Source organism: Poromitra crassiceps (assembly GCF_964638095.1).
Source record: "Poromitra crassiceps genome assembly, chromosome: 13".
Taxonomy (NCBI): Eukaryota; Metazoa; Chordata; class Actinopteri; order Beryciformes; family Melamphaidae; genus Poromitra; species Poromitra crassiceps.
In genome coordinates, this window is record NC_139644.1 from 42,331,169 (window position 1) to 42,349,179 (window position 18,011).

Sequence of the window (18,011 nt, forward strand, 5' to 3'; positions counted from 1 at the left end):
TGGTTAGGACTGTAAAACACCTCGTGTATATTTCCTGCTAGCTTGACATGTCTCTTAAAGGCAGCTTGTGTTGTGCTCACTTTATGCATGAGAGGGATTATCGGGATTATGTCTGACAGATTATGACGTGCAGGACGAGAGGGCTTTCCGCCCACACACTTAATTGGTTGACATTTGATGCTAATGTAATTTAGATGTTTTTTGACTGACTGACTTATGCATGTGCAGCTAGTAGCCATGCCTTGTTTAGGCTATTTTAAGAAAAGACATTGCCAGTGGGGTGTGGGACAACAGGTAGCCTAATTGAACAGAAATCATTGGGAAAGATGTTTAGTCTTGTCAAGATCCATTGCTCCCGTTTGCCTTGGTGAGGAATTTAACTCTGGATGCAACCAGGTCCTTGAGCATCCAAAGTTGTAATTTGAACCACATTTCCCACAATCCCCGGGAGAGAGAGAGAGAGAGAGAGAGAGAGGGAGACACACACACACACGCACGCACGCACGCACGCACGCACACACACACACACACACACACACACACACACACACACACACACACACACACACACACACAGGTGTGCAGCATAAAGCTGGGGGAGCTCAGTGCGACGGGTTGATTGAGCAGCAGCATCAGGTGAATTAAGGTTAGCTACTCAAACATGTCTTCATTTCACAAACGACTTCATCCTGTTGACTCTGCTGGATTATGTTGAGATTATGTTGAGAGGGGGAAGTATAGTCTTCTCTTTATGCACAGTGTTTGTGATGTGGCGCTCATTGATTTCAGTGAATGCAAAACTTTAGTAGCAGCAGCAGCAGCAGCGGCTAATTAGCTAGTAGCATAATTAACGTCACCTGTGGAATGTGTTGCTTGCTTGTTTAGCCGTTAGCCTACCAAGCCATTACTGGAGTTGGTTTTTGCTTTGAAGCAACGGTCCACTCGACATAGCCTAAATAAATGTAGCCTTGGCTTATATTGAATACGGTGTGTGTTTAGCATAATAGCTTACAGTTTTCCTATCCATAGCCTACATGTAGGCTAATTTATTTTAGATTCAGTAAGTTGCAGAGGAGAATGTTATCAATAAAAGTCACATTTTCACATTGCACACTCAGTATAGCCTATCTATATTTTTTGTATTTAGTAGGCTCTTATTTGAGCTTTTTGTGCCTATCCATAGTATTCCCATGATGTCACAAGCATTTTCCTACCAATATGGCGCTACAATACACACAGCTCATTGGCTGGTTGTGTCACTTGATTGTAATCACCTGTTAATTGATTACAATTGCCTGCTATTTTCCTACCAAGATGGCCGTGTGGTGCTGTAACAGAATACTATCAATAGATTAGTTAGGCTACAGATGTCTCCTGGTCTTGACTGTGAATGTAGCTGCTAAAGTGACTTCCTGTAAGGATCAATAAAGAGGCCTAGGCTTATCTGTCCTATCCTCTGCTCTCAGTAATGAGCCATAGTGCTGCAGTCAGGCTGCAGAGTGTGTTGCATAACTTGATGGCAGGTAGTAACATTATGTAAGTGTCAGTAGCAGTTAATGTTAGGATGTTAGGTCAGAGGTCAGTAGATAATGATTGGTTTGTAATTTGGATTGAAATCGATTGTAATCCGGGTGAATTAATCTCAGTTGAATTGTAGGTTACTGTGGCTGTTTGAAGCTGTGCGGCGGTGCAAACACACAGGGCATATTTTGAGTTTATCTCGAGCTGTGACCTTGGAAGAACTTGTCCAAGATTTGGTCAGACAAGAATTTGTCCTTCACTGTCACACTGTCACACTCGCTCACTGTCACACTCGCACACTGTCACACTCGCTCACTGTCACACTCACTCGCTCACTGTCACACTGTCACACTCGCTAACTCAACAATGAAACGATCTCTTCAACAAATATTTTGTTCCTTGTTTTGTCCCTAAATATTTTGGCATTGCCTGACTTTTTAAACACACCTTTCTCTGACAAGGTCCCTGCTCCAGCAGAAAGGTGTAGGCCTCTTGCCAAAAGATTCCACTAGGGGGCACAGTGGCATAGGTGATGTTGGATAGACCCATTTCACGGGGGCCATTTTGTGTCGAAAAGGCAGGGTAAACACAGGTGCAAGCAAAACACTAATGAGGGTTTCCAACTTGTGAATGTGGAAACCCTCATTAGTGTTTTGCTTGCACCTGTGTTTATTCTGCCTTTTCGACACAAAATGGCCCCCGTGAAATGGCTCATCACTTGCAGTCCCCCCCCCTCGCCCCCCTACCCCATCCAATCCATGATTGCCTGTGTCGCACATGGTTTGTGAATTGTGAAACGTGCACGTCTTAACAGAAGCCAGTGTTTTCTCCCCACCAGGAGGGTTTTTGAATGTGAAATGTAGGTAGGCAGGCATGGATAGATGGATAGGTAGGTTACAGTTGGTTTCAATTATTTTATTTGATCATGCAATTAGGGCTGCACCTTCATTGCCAATTGTTATTTTCTCATTTAATCAATTAGTAGTTTGGTCTACAAAATGTCAGAAAATGGTGAAAAAATGTCAATCAGTGTTTTCCAAAGCCCAAGATGACGTCCTCAAACCCAAAGAGATGCAGTTTGCGGTCGTAGAGGAGTAAAGAAACCAGAACACACTCACAGAAGCTGGAATCAGAGAATTTTGACTTTTATTACTTCATTAAAAAAAATCCTCCAAACCGATTGAATCGATAATCAAAATAGTTGTCCATTAATTAATAGTTGACAACAAGTAATCGGTTATTTGTTGCAGCTCGACATGCAATTATCAGCTTGGGTTCCATGCGGTCGTGACTTGAGTTGTAGGGTAGGAAAACACACTTTCCATTTCATGGTACTGCTGGACCCGTCAATCCCCGTGATTGACCCCCTTGGACACTTGGAACCCAATTGGCCCGGTTTTGGCTGAGCCCTCCCCTCCCCAGTCTCCCCCCTCTGGACTTTAGTCAGGGTCACTGCCCCCTGCTCCCATCCCCCCCCTAGCTGCTCTGCTCCTCCTCCTCATGTTATGTACACATGTGTTCAGCCCCTCCCCCCCCATGTGTGCCCTCCCACTAACTCTCTTCCCCTCTCTCTCTCTCTCTCTCTCTCTCTCTCTCTCTCTCTCTGTCTCTCTCTCGGTGTCTCTCTCTCGGGTGACACACAGATCCATAGGCGTTGGAGGACAGGACACGCACTCAACACACAACAGCAGACATGTCGGACTCTGAGACCGCTGCAGCCCCCGCTGAGGCCCCCGTCCCTGCTGCCTGCGCCAGCATCAAGGCCGACCTGGACAAATGGTAGGTGGAGGAGGAGGTGTGGCTTGTGTTGGGAAGAGGTGTGTGTGTGTTTAAGAAGATACGGCGCACGTCTTAAGGTTATGTGGCCGCTGCCTGGGGGGGGTTATGGCCACGTTCCTGTATTTAATTGTAAAGGGGAAAAAAGAGATTGGTATGCTGGTGTTTCGCCCATTAAGCACACGCCATCGCCGTGGTCCTTCACTGTGGCACCGACCCCTATGGGCATCGTGGCGTTTTCTCTTGTGGGCGAGATTTCGCAAGTTCACGCTTGTGCATTTTGATTATTTGAGAACTTTGGGGGGACTGCTTGTTGGGTGCGTTCGCTTGAACGTACCCAGCAGCTGTGTGTCTTCATGCAGGATGAGCTTGATGTATTCTGCACATTCACTGGATTAAATCCTGGTTGTGCACAGGCCTGACTGAGGCCTGACTGGGAGAGGTTGAGGTTTGCGTTAGAGGAGCAGCATCCTAAAATGAGCCATGCTAAAATGGAGGACTTTGGGGCTGGCGCTGCACGCCGCCATCATGCCAGAGTGGATTGAATGTGACGTCTCTGCGCTTCGACCTCCTAGCTGGATACAGGGGTTATATTATGAGAACTTGGGGTTACCCTACTGAGGAGCGAGTGATTTGGGGGGGGGGGGGGGGGGTGAATGGTGTGCGTGTGTGGGAGGAGTCATGTTCGATGCTCATCCATGCGCCTGGATGGACGCTGGGAATTTGCTTGCATCCCAGACACCCCCCCCCCCCCTTTCCCAGAATGCCCTGCACTGACTCGACTCGTCACGCCGGCCGTGTGTCTGTCCCCACTCGAGCTCTCCTTGCCACCTGCTGCGTCAACACAGTCAGGATGAGAAGGAGCGACACTGGGAAAAAACCCACCATTAGCTTAGTGGTTTTTATTGATTTTGATCCTGCGTAAACTCAATGTATGCAGAACAACATGGAGGCCTCTGTGTACATGTGCTGCTGCTCAATGACACCTCAATGTCACTCTGACACAGTCTGGAGCAGTGCTGCTCACTCTGACACAGTCTGGAGCAGTGCTGCTCACTCTGACACAGTCTGGAGCAGTGCTCCTCACTCTGACACAGTCTGGAGCAGTGCTGCTCACTCTGACACAGTCTGGAGCAGTGCTGCTCACTCTGACACAGTCTGGAGCAGTGTCACTCTGACACAGTCTGGAGCAGTGCTGCTCACTCTGACACAGTCTGGAGCAGTGCTCCTCACTCTGACACAGTCTGGAGCAGTGCTTCACTGTGACACAGTCTGGAGCAGTGCTGCTCACTCTGACACAGTCTGGAGCAGTGCTTCACTCTGACACAGTCTGGAGCAGTGCTTCACTCTGACACAGTCTGGAGCAGTGCTGCTCACTCTGACACAGTCTGGAGCAGTGCTGCTCACTCTGACACAGTCTGGAGCAGTGCTGCTTCACTCTGACACAGTCTGGAGCAGTGCTGCTCACTCTGACACAGTCTGGAGCAGTGCTGCTCACTCTGACACAGTCTGGAGCAGTGCTGCTCACTCTGACACAGTCTGGAGCAGTGCTTCACTCTGACACAGTCTGGAGCAGTGCTTCACTCTGACACAGTCTGGAGCAGTGCTGCTCACTCTGACACAGTCTGGAGCAGTGCTTCACTCTGACACAGTCTGGAGCAGTGCTTCACTCTGACACAGTCTGGAGCAGTGCTTCACTCTGACACAGTCTGGAGCAGTGCTGCTCACTCTGACACAGTCTGGAGCAGTGCTTCACTCTGACACAGTCTGGAGCAGTGCTTCACTCTGACACAGTCTGGAGCAGTGCTGCTCACTCTGACACAGTCTGGAGCAGTGCTTCACTCTGACACAGTCTGGAGCAGTGCTTCACTCTGACACAGTCTGGAGCAGTGCTTCACTCTGACACAGTCTGGAGCAGTGCTTCACTCTGACACAGTCTGGAGCAGTGCTTCACTCTGACACAGTCTGGAGCAGTGCTTCACTCTGACACAGTCTGGAGCAGTGCTTCACTCTGACACAGTCTGGAGCAGTGCTTCACTCTGACACAGTCTGGAGCAGTGCTTCACTCTGACACAGTCTGGAGCAGTGCTGCTCACTCTGACACAGTCTGGAGCAGTGCTTCACTCTGACACAGTCTGGAGCAGTGCTTCACTCTGACACAGTCTGGAGCAGTGCTTCACTCTGACACAGTCTGGAGCAGTGCTGCTCACTCTGACACAGTCTGGAGCAGTGCTTCACTGTGACACAGTCTGGAGCAGTGCTGCTCACTCTGACACAGTCTGGAGCAGTGCTGCTCACTCTGACACAGTCTGGAGCAGTGCTTCACTGTGACACAGTCTGGAGTAGTGCTGCTCACTCTGACACAGTCTGGAGCAGTGCTTCACTCTGACACAGTCTGGAGCAGTGCTGCTCACTCTGACACAGTCTGGAGCAGTGCTGCTCACTCTGACACAGTCTGGAGCAGTGCTGCTCACTCTGACACAGTCTGGAGCAGTGCTGCTCACTCTGACACAGTCTGGAGCAGTGCTTCACTCTGACACAGTCTGGAGCAGTGCTGCTCACTCTGACACAGTCTGGAGCAGTGCTTCACTCTGACACAGTCTGGAGCAGTGCTGCTCACTCTGACACAGTCTGGAGCAGTGCTTCACTCTGACACAGTCTGGAGCAGTGCTGCTCAAAGTGGGCTCCGGGGACACTCAGCGGGCCTTGGGGGGTTCCAGGGGGTCCCCCAGCAAAAAGGGGAATCCTTTATTGTCACTATAATTCCACCCATAAGTAACAATGACAGAATGTATGACTGTTTTGGTCATAGGTTTCATACGATTTCTGTAATAATACATTGAAAAGCAAACATTTTATCAGATGGGGGTCCGTGGTCTAATTTGTGTCAGTTTAGGGGTCCTTGACATGAAAAGGTTTGAGAACCACTGGTCTAGATCAGCACTGGTCTAGATGCAGCACTGGTCTAGAGGCAGCACTGGTCTATATCAGCAGTGGTCTAGATCAGCACTGGTCTAGATCAGCACTGGACTAGACTAGAGGCAGCACTGGTCTAGAGGCAGCACTGGTCTAGAGGCAGCACTGGTCTAGAGGCAGCCCTGGTCTAGAGGCAGCACTGGTCTAGAGGCGGGCCGGACTCTCCCAGTCACACGGCCAGGTGCTGATAAGGTCTGTGTGTAGTGGGCAGATAACACGGCAGTTTGAGGGCGTTCTGGGCAAGGCTTGGTTGGCTAACTGCTTGTAAAAGTTTTACAAGAGCCAGATTTATCTTGTTTATTTTTGCATCTCGAGGGCATGCTTTGTGTTGGGTCACTTTTGCAGTACACTCCATTCTTAAGAGACTCCACGGACCCTCTCTCATAGACCTTCCGTTAGGTTAACTAGAAGTAAAGATGTCATCTCCAGCACTTTGAAGTGCAGTAGTAGACAGTGAAGCGCTCATGTGGGTATAGACTGTCTTTGGTGTACAGCGCCATGCACGGCGTCACGCTTTGAGGTGATGATTATCTGAGCTGTTGCATTCATTTGGTGTCAGCGGAACCTGAAGCCCGTGACCTTGACGTGTTGAAAGCTGGGAAGTGGCATGACGAGCTGGGACACGCATGTCAGAGCTGCAGTGTTCAACCTAAAGGGCCACTGTGGCACATCACAGCTTCACCTCAATCATCTGCTAGTCCTCTCTCCTTGTCCCATAGCCTTTGGCTTGGGGTGATGTCAGGATAATTAATTTTTTTTTAGCTAACGTTAAGAAATGACTGAACACAAGAAACACTTCCAAAAAAGCGTTGTACAGGTTATAGGGTCGTTTAAAAACTATTGTCATGTTTGAACTGAAGCCAAAGCAGTCAAGCCTGCTGGCTCTGCACCCTGACCTCCTTCTGCCAACTTCCAGCTAGTGATCCTCCTTGGCTGCTGGACAGCCAGCTAGGGTTGCTTCAGCACATACGTGCAAACCACTCCTGAGGCTTTGTAAAGCTACCTTCAAGTTCTCCTCACAATGTACCACATGCTACATTATGCAACTTGATCAGCTCTTCACCAGCCCAGTTAACCTCGCTTGCCACCACAGAAGCTAGCTAACTTTATTCCAACCTACCCCCAAGCTTGAAGCCAGTGTAGATCCAACGTGGCTGACCGCAGGTAATGAACACCAGCAGAAGCGGTGTGTATTTATAGAGATCAGCTCTTTAAAAGTCCTGTGTGTGTGTGTGTGTGTGTGTGTGTGTGTGTGACTGTATGTACATGATACCATGATATGTTGCTGTCATCAGGTTACTGTCCCCTGTAACCAGGCAGCAGCCTCACACTCACACCCAGCCAGGGACGTATGGAGGCGGCCATGTTGGCTGTAGGCCCTCATGTTGGTTACATGTCTCTGAATACTCGGGCTGTCCTTTGTCACATTGATAGGTTTTCTGAGGTTTCACAAAAGGCGTTCTTATGATGTACAGTATATATTATATATATTATGATGTACAGTATATATTATATATCTATATTATGATGTAGAATATATTGGGAGAACTGTTGCACAGGTGGTTGTAGGTACAAGGTGATGACCTTGTCTAGGTCATACAGAGAAAGTTTAAACTGACGTTTCCCCCCCACTGCTGTTAGTTTGTCTTTGGATATGGGGATACAACATTATGCAAGTTTGAGCCGACAGAAGCTTGTATCATTCATAATAAATCATCATTAATGCTGTTATTCTTTTGTAGCAGCAAATGTAAGAAATCACAAGCATGTGACCTTTCTATTGTTTTCTTCCATCTTTATTCACCTCCCCACAGCAGCATGGCTGTCATATCTTAATTATGTGATGTGATGTGATGTGATGTCATGTGCACTGAACAAGATCTGTCATGCTACTTCCTGTATGGACTACAGAATACATTCAGATTAGGGATGGTGCCGATCCAATATCGGTATTGGGTGCCGATATTGGCACTAATTCACGGATCGGATCGGAATCGGGGGGATTTTTTTTTTTCTTTTTGCAATTCCAGCGCGGGCCGCACAGGGGGTGCTGGCCGTAATTTACCCATGTATAATAGTATCCTTCTTTGCCTTGTATATTTTCTTAATTTTGTCTGCTTTTTGCAAGGTATATTAAAAAAAAAAAAAGTTTAATTGGCCAAATCTTTGCCTATACTCTATATTCAAGAAAGATATTGGTATCGGCATAATATCGGTATCGGCAGATATCCAAATTCAGGTATCGGAATCGGATCGTAAGTGAAAAAATGTTGATCGGTGCATCCCTAATTCAGATGACAGATTTGTTCCAGTAGGACTACAGAATACATTCACTTGCACTCTTTCCGGTCCTGCCTTCTTGAGCAGCCAATATGTATTTGATCTGTTCCTGCCTGGTGGGATCAGATTATTATACATTTTATTATAAACTGAAAGAGTTTGAGAAGAAATGGCCGAGCGAGCAGCAATTGGGCCTAAAAACGAGCCCTTGCTAATATTTACCGTGTGTGTTGCAAAACTCCTAATCTATAGCTAAGTCGTCGGTTGGCTGACCTGTGTACTTTGAGACTATAAGGGTCAAGGACAGCATGAGAACGCGCCCCCTTTTGCCACACACACACACACACACACACACACACACACACACACACACACACACACACACACACATACATTCTCTACACATGTGCAGACATGCATGTGCATGCTTGGTATGTGGTGACTCTGCAAAAGTCAGTCATTTGAGCAGCATAGTTATGCCCCAACCCCTAGCACCCCCCACCCCTCAGCACACACCAACACACACACACACCCACACACACACACACACCCCCACACACACACACACACACCCCCCCACACACACACACCAACACACACACCAACACACACACCACACACACACCAACACACACACACACACACACACACACACCAACACACACACCAACACACACACACACACACACACACTTGCTGTACCATCTACCACAAATCATGTGTGACTCAAGCCAGCAGTCAATGAGCTTCTGGTTTCTTTCATATCCTGCTCCTCTCTGCTACATAAATCATACATGCATAATCATGCTTGCGTCATATTGCATATATATATATACTGTATGTGTATATATATATATATATATATATATATAGAGCTGAACAGTCACGTGACGTCTCCAGCCCCGGAAGAGAATTCCCCTTTCATTTTCTCCATAGACTTTTTGAAAAATCCTTATACAACGCGTTTTAAACCTGCAGCCAAGCCAACCAGCGACCTGCTGAATGTCTACAACGTGTTTTAAACCTGCAGCCAAGCCAACCAGTGACCTGCTGAATGTATACAACGTGTTTTAAACCTGCAGCCAACCAGTGACCTGCTGAATCATGAGTGACCATAAAACATTTCACTTGGAGCAAAAATAAAAGTGGGGGAAAATCATTTTTATTTCCCCCCATTTTTTTAGTTTTAGTTTTTGCTCAGAGTGAAATGTTTGATGGGTGCATGTAGACAGGCCCTCAGTTACACTACACCAAGAGCCCATATCACCTGGTAGCACCACACACACACACACACACACACACACACACACACACACACACACACACACACACACACACCCTCAGACGGGGCTTTACATACACCTGCTGAGTGATCCATTATAGATGTTTGTCCCAGAGGACGAGAAGGCCTCAACTCAACCTAAATAATTCAGCCTTCATTTCCTGATTGTGTCGACAGAGGAGAACGTCACCCTCCTCCGCCCAGCCTGATGCGGACAGAGGAGAACGTCACCCTCCTCCACCCAGCCTGAACGCTATCGGCCACATCGGATATGCTGGCATGGCTGCATCTGCATGCAACTTGTATAGTGATGGATAGTGTGATGTTGCTGTCTTTTAGGTGACTAGGCATCTCGCGCGCCGGATTCACGCTCTCAATTCCCAGGCTATTCACTAGCTCGGCCGCTATGCTGTCCTCATTTGTGAAGATTATCCTGCTGAACACAACACTTCGCAGTTTCATAGACTTTTGTTAACCACAGACCTTGTTTCATGCATTTAACTGAAATTCAAATACAAACATCCCATTACACACAAGAACCAGGAAGTGCAGGGCCTTCTGGGTAAGCCTACAAAAAGACATCATCCCTGCTTACTGGTATAGAGCTCGACAATCACGTGACTTTCTGTGACGTTTCCTGCCCCGGAAAAACAGAAAAAAGTTGGTTTTGTTTTTTCTCCAACTGAAATGTTTTAGGGTCACTCACGATTCAGTGGGTCACAGGTTGGCTTTGTTCCAGCCTCAAAACTCGTTATATAAGGATTTTTTCAAAATGTCTATGGAGGAAATGAATGGGGAACTCACTTCTGGGGCAAGAAATGTCACACAAAGTCACGTGACTGTCGAGCTCTATTGGTTTGTATGGGGCTGAGGACAGAGCTTCTGTTCCGTTACATAATCAAGTCCGAATTGGTTCAGGTGACCTCGGATGACCTCTAAAACAGTTTCCTTTGGCTGCCTCTAGTGTGGCGCCCTCTAGTGTGGCGCCCGGTCAGTGATTTGGGAGCTGAAGCAGCCCATCCTTTCATCCACCTCATCCTCTTTCGGATGATAATCCAACCTCCCTCCCACCATTACATTTACATGTCATTTGATGAATAAAATGGCTGCCGTTTTTATACTTGCACGGCTCCACCCCCACCGTTTTGTCCCAGAAGGTACTGTCCAATCGCGTTTAGCTGTGGATTGTTCTATTGTGAAGTGGGGGGGGTGGAGCAGGATTATCTGACGAGGCAGCCTCAGGGTCAGAGTTTGGTCTGCGATACTGGGTCATCGGAGCGCTGTGACACGCCCACTCTATCTGTGACACAGGCAAATACTCAATGGCAGACACGCTACCACAAGGGGGCACGCACGCTACCACAAGGGGGCACACACGCTACCACAAGGGTTCCCTCATACTTTTCAGACCCCCATTTCAGTGTGTTCAGAATGCAGTGTGCATTATTGTGCACATTTGCAAATACCCTTCTAATAGATTGGAATGGAAATGTGGAATTAAATAGCTTTGACTCAATTTGTCCACCTTATGGATATAATGTGATGTACATATTTATTTACTCACTACCACTACCTGGGTGCTACACAGCAAGTTGTGTTTTCAGCTCCATCTTTACATTTTCAGTAAGTTATGTATAGTTACGCAATATACAATTGTATCATGACCCACATGCGTATCGTGAGGTCCTTGCCAATACCCAGCCCTACTATAAATGTGAATGACAAATGAGTAATAATGAGCATCAAAGTAATGTCAGTTAATGTCAGTTAATGTCGGTCATGTCGGGTCGCCCTTTTAAGGAGCTCAAACTAATGTGTTTATTTTGGTGATGGAGGAAATTAGGAAGTTATTTCTATCAATAGTAAGGTGGCATCACTCTAGTCAACCCCCTCCATCTTTTGGGTCTCTTTCTTTTCTCTCATTCCTCTCTGATTCTCTCTCCTCCCTCCCTCTTCTCCTCTCTCCTCCCGCTCTCCCTGCCTCTCTCTCCTCCCTCGGTCTCTCTCACCTCCCTCTCCTCCCTGTCTCTCTCCTCCCTCCCTCCTCTCTTTCCTCCCCCAGTCTCTCTCACTCTATCCTCCCTCTGTCTCTCTCCTCCCTGTCTCCTCTCCTCCCTCGGTCTCTCCTCTCTCTCTCCCTCCTCCCTCTGTCTCCTCTCCTCCCTCTGTCTCTCTCCTCCCTCTGTCTCTCTCCTCTCTTTCCTCCTGTCTCTCCCTCTGTCTCTCCTCTCTCTCTCCCTCCTCCCTATATCCCCTCTCTCTCCTCTGTCTCTCTCTCCTCACTCTCTCTCCTCCCTCCCTCTCTGATTCACTCTCCTCCCTCCCTTTTGCCTCATCACCCTAATGCACTGTGGCAGTGTGTGCTGCTGGCTGCCTTCTCAGCCCTGAGTGATGTAGGAGACTAGCATTATCCAAAGTCAAGACTGACGTATTTGTAATAAAAAATAAATTTGCCTGCAGATTCATAAATTAAAATCAGAGCCGTTTGTTTTTGGAACTATTTAATCTGCTACAGGGATGTTTCTTTTTAAGCTGTACAGTTTATTTCACTAGGGAAAGTAGTTCCTGCCTGTTCAAAGTTCTCTCCATAGCATGGTTTTACCAATCTACTTCAAACTGTTTTTCCTGATCCTCCATATCCCGTGGTCTTGAAATATCAGTTAGTACTGAAGTAGTGTTTAAATATGGGCTGTTGTGATCATTCTCTCTCTAATGAATGTTTCATTCGTCTTTCTTTGATTGCAGTGTGGCAGAGAAGGGAGGTGAGGGCTGCAAGGACCTGATGGAGGCCTTTGCTGCTTGTGTGAAGAGTGCAGCTGAGGCCACGTCGTGAGGAGCAGACCTCCAACCTTCATGTGAGGACGTACGAGACACACGCACGCACAAGCAACAAGCTGTGTTGGAGCTAAAATGTTCATTCTGGTTTTAGGAACATTCTACCTCCGAGCAGTGAGCATTAAGGGGGTTGCCATGTTCTGCCCTCCTACAGAAGAAAGACAACTCGACTATACAAACTGTTTTGACAAATCAACAACCAAGTGAAATCTAATAGCAATTCATAATTAAATGATGGAACTTGGAACTAGCTCTCACTTCTTCAGATGTAAGTTTATTAACAGCAATCTGTTGTCAATGGCTGAGTTTCCCAACAAAGAAGCTTCTTAAGAGTTAAGAAGCTTCTTAAGGCGTTAAGAAGCTTCTTAAGGAGTTAAGAAGGCTCCAAAGAAGTGTTTCCCAAACGCCTTCTTAACAGAAGAGAAAAATAAAAAAAATAGAAGGCTCTTAAGAAGCATCTTAACTGGAGCTGTCCACCATCTCGATGTGAGAGGTCCTCTGCGGCCCACTTGATGGCACTCTGAGCCCACCAGTGGGCCACGACCCAGTGGTTGAGAAACACTGTTGTAGAATAACCTAATCATGGTCATGTTAAACTTTATTAAACATTATTTATTTCAGACATGGACTGCAGTTCAAATTGCTTTATATACACAGCATACAACAAAACAGAGAAACACTACAGAATTTAAGCAACCTTGGGTTCTGTGAAAGGTGCTATATAAATCCAGAACATTATAAAAGGAATCCATTCTGATTAGAGGAATATAGCCTACGGTAAAACATTTAAAACACAAGTAACCATACATAGAGGGGAGATTTTCAAGTGTTCCCCAATTTTAAACACTAAAGGGTGCATGAAAGAAAGGAAAAAGGGAAAAGCACAAGAGGAACAGTGGACACAAGTATCTCCTTTTGCCTGACGCGGCTGGATCTGCCAGTGTTTTGTCATTAAGAAGGTGTTAAGAATGCCCCAGACCCTTCTTACAAAACCTTCTTAACGAAAGATCATCTTAGCGCTAAGAAGCTTTTGGGAAACGCAGCCTTCTTAACGGAAGATAATTGGAAGATAATTTTAGGCTAAGAAGCAATCGGGAAACACGTTGGCTTCGTTGGCTTCTTATGGGAGCCTTAAGAAGGGTCAAAGAAGCTTCTTAGCGCTAAGAAGCTTTTGGGAAACGCATGCCTTCGTAAAGAAGCAATTGGGAAACGCGTTTGCTTCTTAAGGGGGCCTTAAGAAGGGTTAAATTAGCTTCTTAGCGCAAAGAAGCTTTTGGGAAACCCAGCCAATGTCATATCCATTGGTTGATTCATTCATATTCAACAACGGGGAAGTAAAAATTCTCTTCCTTTGCATTGCCTCCTTTATAGAACTAACGCATCTCCACTAATGGGAGCAAACAACTTTGATCAATTGTCAAGTTAAATCTGACTGTGATTTACATCATTAAATGTAAAGATCGAACTTTTCCTAAATCCTCAACCTATATTGAAGTCCTTCTCACCATCCTCTCACAGGCAATCCTCTCAATCCTCATGGCTTAAGTAGATAGAGATGGACTTTCCCCATGTTGAAGATTGCAGCCTGTGTGTGTGTGTGTCCGTTTTCACTTTGTCTGCCAAAGTGGAAAGTTCCTGCTCATTAAAAAATCTAATTTTGTAAAAGATAAATGGTAAATGGACTATTTGTGGAGCGCATTTTATATAGTTTATCGACTACCCAACGCGCTTTTACATGAATACCTCACACTCACACACCGAGGCGTCTGCAGCCATGCAAGGTGCCAACTGCTCGTCGGGAGCCGTTAGGGGTTCAGAGTAGAACTGCAACGATTAGTCGATTAGTCGATCGACAGAAAATTAATCGACAACTATTTTGATATATCGAATCGTTTTGAATACAATTTGAAGAGAAAAGGTCTAAATTCTCTGATTCTTCTTAAATGTGAAGATTTTCTAGTTTATTTACTCCTGTATGACCGTAAACTGATTATCTTTGAGTTGTAGACAAAACATGCCATTTGAGGGCGTCATCTTTGGCTTTTGGGAAACACTGATCGTCATTTGCTATCATTTTCTGACATTTTATAGATCAAACTAATAGATTCATCGAGAAAATAATCGACGGATGAATCGATTATGAAAATAATTCTTAGGTCAGCCCTAGTTCAGAGCCTTGCTCAAGGACACTTCGACACACTACCGGGAGGAGCCAACCTCGAACCGGGAACCTTCCGATTCCCAGGCTCTACCTCCTGAGCTAATGCTGCATGATTTGTGACATCACAGATAGTTTGGAAGCCAATACCTGTCCCATATTGAACTTAAAGTTCAACTTAAACTTAATTTTGTATCATATTATGCTGTTACAATTTTGGATGGTCATATTAAACGTGGGTCATAAAGTCTCGTAGACGAGATGGTACGGGTTTTGTGCGAGAGCCATAGTCCTAGGCGACGTCAGCTAGGACTTGCTTGTTACCATGGTGATGCCAAGCATAGCCCCGGCCAGCGGCGCGCGCCCCCTAGCCTTCACCCGTCCGCCCCTCCCTTCCCTGTTCTGACATTGCTCCAGACACTCCTGACAGTAACCCTGCTAGTTTCCACTCGTCTCGGCCGTATCTGACTTTCACTCTATTTGTGTTTATCTGAGTATCTAGTAGTTCCTGATAGAAGTCCTGGTTAAAAGCTGTAGCTGTAAGTAGTGTCCAGTCGTTTAAAGTCAGTGAGTTTTGTTGTTGCCTTGCCAACCTAACCCCACGTCACCAGGCTGTCTCCAACCTGGCTGTCTGGGACTAACACTTAACACAACAGTAGTCTCATGGAATAACTGATTCCAGACCGCAAAAACAAGGAGACGACTTGGAAGTGAGCCAGGATGTAGGAGTGAAGTGGTAAGTTCTGAAAATGTGTCTCATTCCAGCATCGGTTGTACCAATGTGCTGCTAGGAAGCGCGAACGTCACTTACCGGCTAAGTAACGTTAGCACTTGCTATATGTTTAGCCTAGCAGCACAGCTGCCTTTCATAGACGTATGAACAACCGATATCGCGTTAATAGCTGGAATGACGAAGGCACACATTTTCAGAACTTGTAACGTTAGTCCCAACTTGCTGACTTCTCCAAGTCCTCATTTTGGTCCGTGTAGCCTTTGCTAGGAGAGGCACTCTTGTAGTCACAAGCATTTGGGAAGTTAGCTAACTAGCTACATTAGCTGTTTTGTTGTGGCTTGAATGTGATGATATTGATTAGTGTGAAGTTCCCCGGGCAGGGCATAACGTTATGGCGGCCGCGGTAAGAGAATCTCTACTCAGCCAGCCGCCGCAGGAAATGTCCCAGCGCAGCCCGGTCCTAGTGGAGCTGTTGATGGCTAGGGGGATGTTGATATATCAATTGATGGCTGGCTTGTTACGTCAAAGTCACGTTTTTCATCGATGGTCAAATTCTTTTCCTTTCACTCTCTTCCAGGTCCACTGCACTGAGTCCTGCAAGTTCCCAGCATTCCCTTCCGCACAACAGCACTGGACTGAACGATGATGATGTTGATGGCGTGATGAAGATCGTGTCTATTTGGGCTGAGTTTGGGATCTGGCAGCAAAGACCACAATTGACCCCCTCCCTCCTTCCACTGTTCTAGGCCTAACTGGTGTCTTCCAACCTCTCTGCCCCCCGCTCCCCTCCCTGTGAAGCTGAAATGCATCGATCTGTAGACGATTCCAGGAAGCCCATGGGTTGTAATGTAAATTGTCGACTTGATGAATACATATAAATGGAAATAAAAGTATCAAATAATTGGTATGAAAAGATAGTCATGATTTGGCTTCTTTGTTTCTCTTTTGCATGGGAAGCTGTCAGTGTTAGGACGGTGGTTCTCAATGTGGGGCCTGCGGACCACCAGGGCTCCTAGAGATGGTTCCAGGAGGTCCCCAGCAAACTGGTGAATTGTTAAAGCTGCATTCAGTTTTTTTGTGTCACAATAAGTGTTAAATGGCTCTATATTCTCACAGCAATCACTGACCTAGTGTTTATTTAGTAACTTGGAACCCCCAACCCCCCACTGTCCTTTATCTCTCTCCTGTAGTCCTGCATGCAGGTCGGACGTATCTCTGCAACCGTAAGTCGTAGGGATGGCAGCGTTGGATTCGGGGTGAAAAAAGTATTTTAGAAGCATCACGATATGACCGGTTTCCCAGAAAATGAAAATTAGGCGTCAACCACGCCTGAGTGTGAGAGTCTCTACGATTTACGGTTGCAGAGATATGTCCGCACTGGATGCAGGACTACAGGAGAGAGATGGAGGACGGTGGGGGGTTAGGGGTTCCAAGTTACTGACCAAACACTATTTCAGTGATTGCTGTCAGAATATAGAGCCATGTAACACTTATTTTAACACAAAAACATCACTGAATGCAGCTTTAAACTTCATGATCTCATTTACAAGACGTTAACACAATTGGAGAAGAAAGGAAAACAAAATATTATCTGATTTGGTTCTGAGAGAGACTATCATCAAATGGGGAGTCCCTGGCCCTAATGCCGACTCAATCAGGAGTCCTGGACATAAAAAGGTTGAGAATCGCTGTCTTCGGATTTGGATCGTCGAGTCAAAACACCTACAGCACTGCTGTTGGTGATGAAGCTTGCATTTCTGGGCCTGGTTTGTTGGGTGTAATTTTCTTAGTCTACTTCCCTGGCTGATTCCAACTCCACCCAGGTGTGCTCCATCAGTAGCAAACGAATTGAGCTCTCCATGGTGCTGAACCATGTTGACTCATTTTTGGCCACTGATTAGCCATTTTTACACACTCTGCCCTAATTACCAAATTCAGTTAGGTCACCCACAAGCGTGTGCTTTACACTTCCTGATTGCACGTAAAATTGCATAGCTTTGGCCAAACACAATTTCTGCTCACTCACCGAGACTTTGCATTCTTATGATGGGATTAGTCACGGTTTGCATAGCGTCAGCCTTAAGACACGTGATCAGAACCAAAACACATGGCACAGCATGTCACTCATTCACAAACGCACTGACTCACACTTTCAAATGTAAAATTTGAGAATAACCTGCTAATTCATATAGTTTGTTCTTTCTCCTATCTGTGGCGCACCTAGTACAAGTTCCTACACTCTGCTGATTGTACTCTCCATTGATTTATTGATTGTATTTATACGTCACTTCCGCCTCATGCAACTCAACGCTTTGACTTTGGCTGAAAGGCGTTGTGGCAGTTGGTCAGCAGTTCATCCCCAGGGAGACGACACCCAGAGGCATCGGATTCACCACCTCCTGCCAAGAAGCCAGCCATGGCTGCACTCAAACACACACACGGCCACGCAT

General features: G+C 46.4%; 1 long non-coding RNA gene across 3 annotated transcripts in view; it reads left to right on the forward strand.

Annotated features, from left to right (window-relative positions):
- The window catches only part of LOC310787232, a 19,577-nt gene extending 3,132 nt beyond the window's left edge, over positions 1 to 16,445 (forward strand). For 2 of the 3 annotated variants that reach the window (XR_014553252.1, XR_014553253.1), the window contains exons 2-4: positions 3,165 to 3,300; positions 12,581 to 12,690; positions 16,139 to 16,445. This is a non-coding gene — a long non-coding RNA (uncharacterized lncRNA). Of the gene's footprint in view, positions 1 to 522; positions 647 to 3,164; positions 3,301 to 12,580; positions 12,691 to 16,138 lie in introns of those variants that run through there. The other variant, XR_014553254.1, reaches the window with a different exon arrangement.
- Positions 16,446 to 18,011: the final 1,566 nt, after the last annotated feature.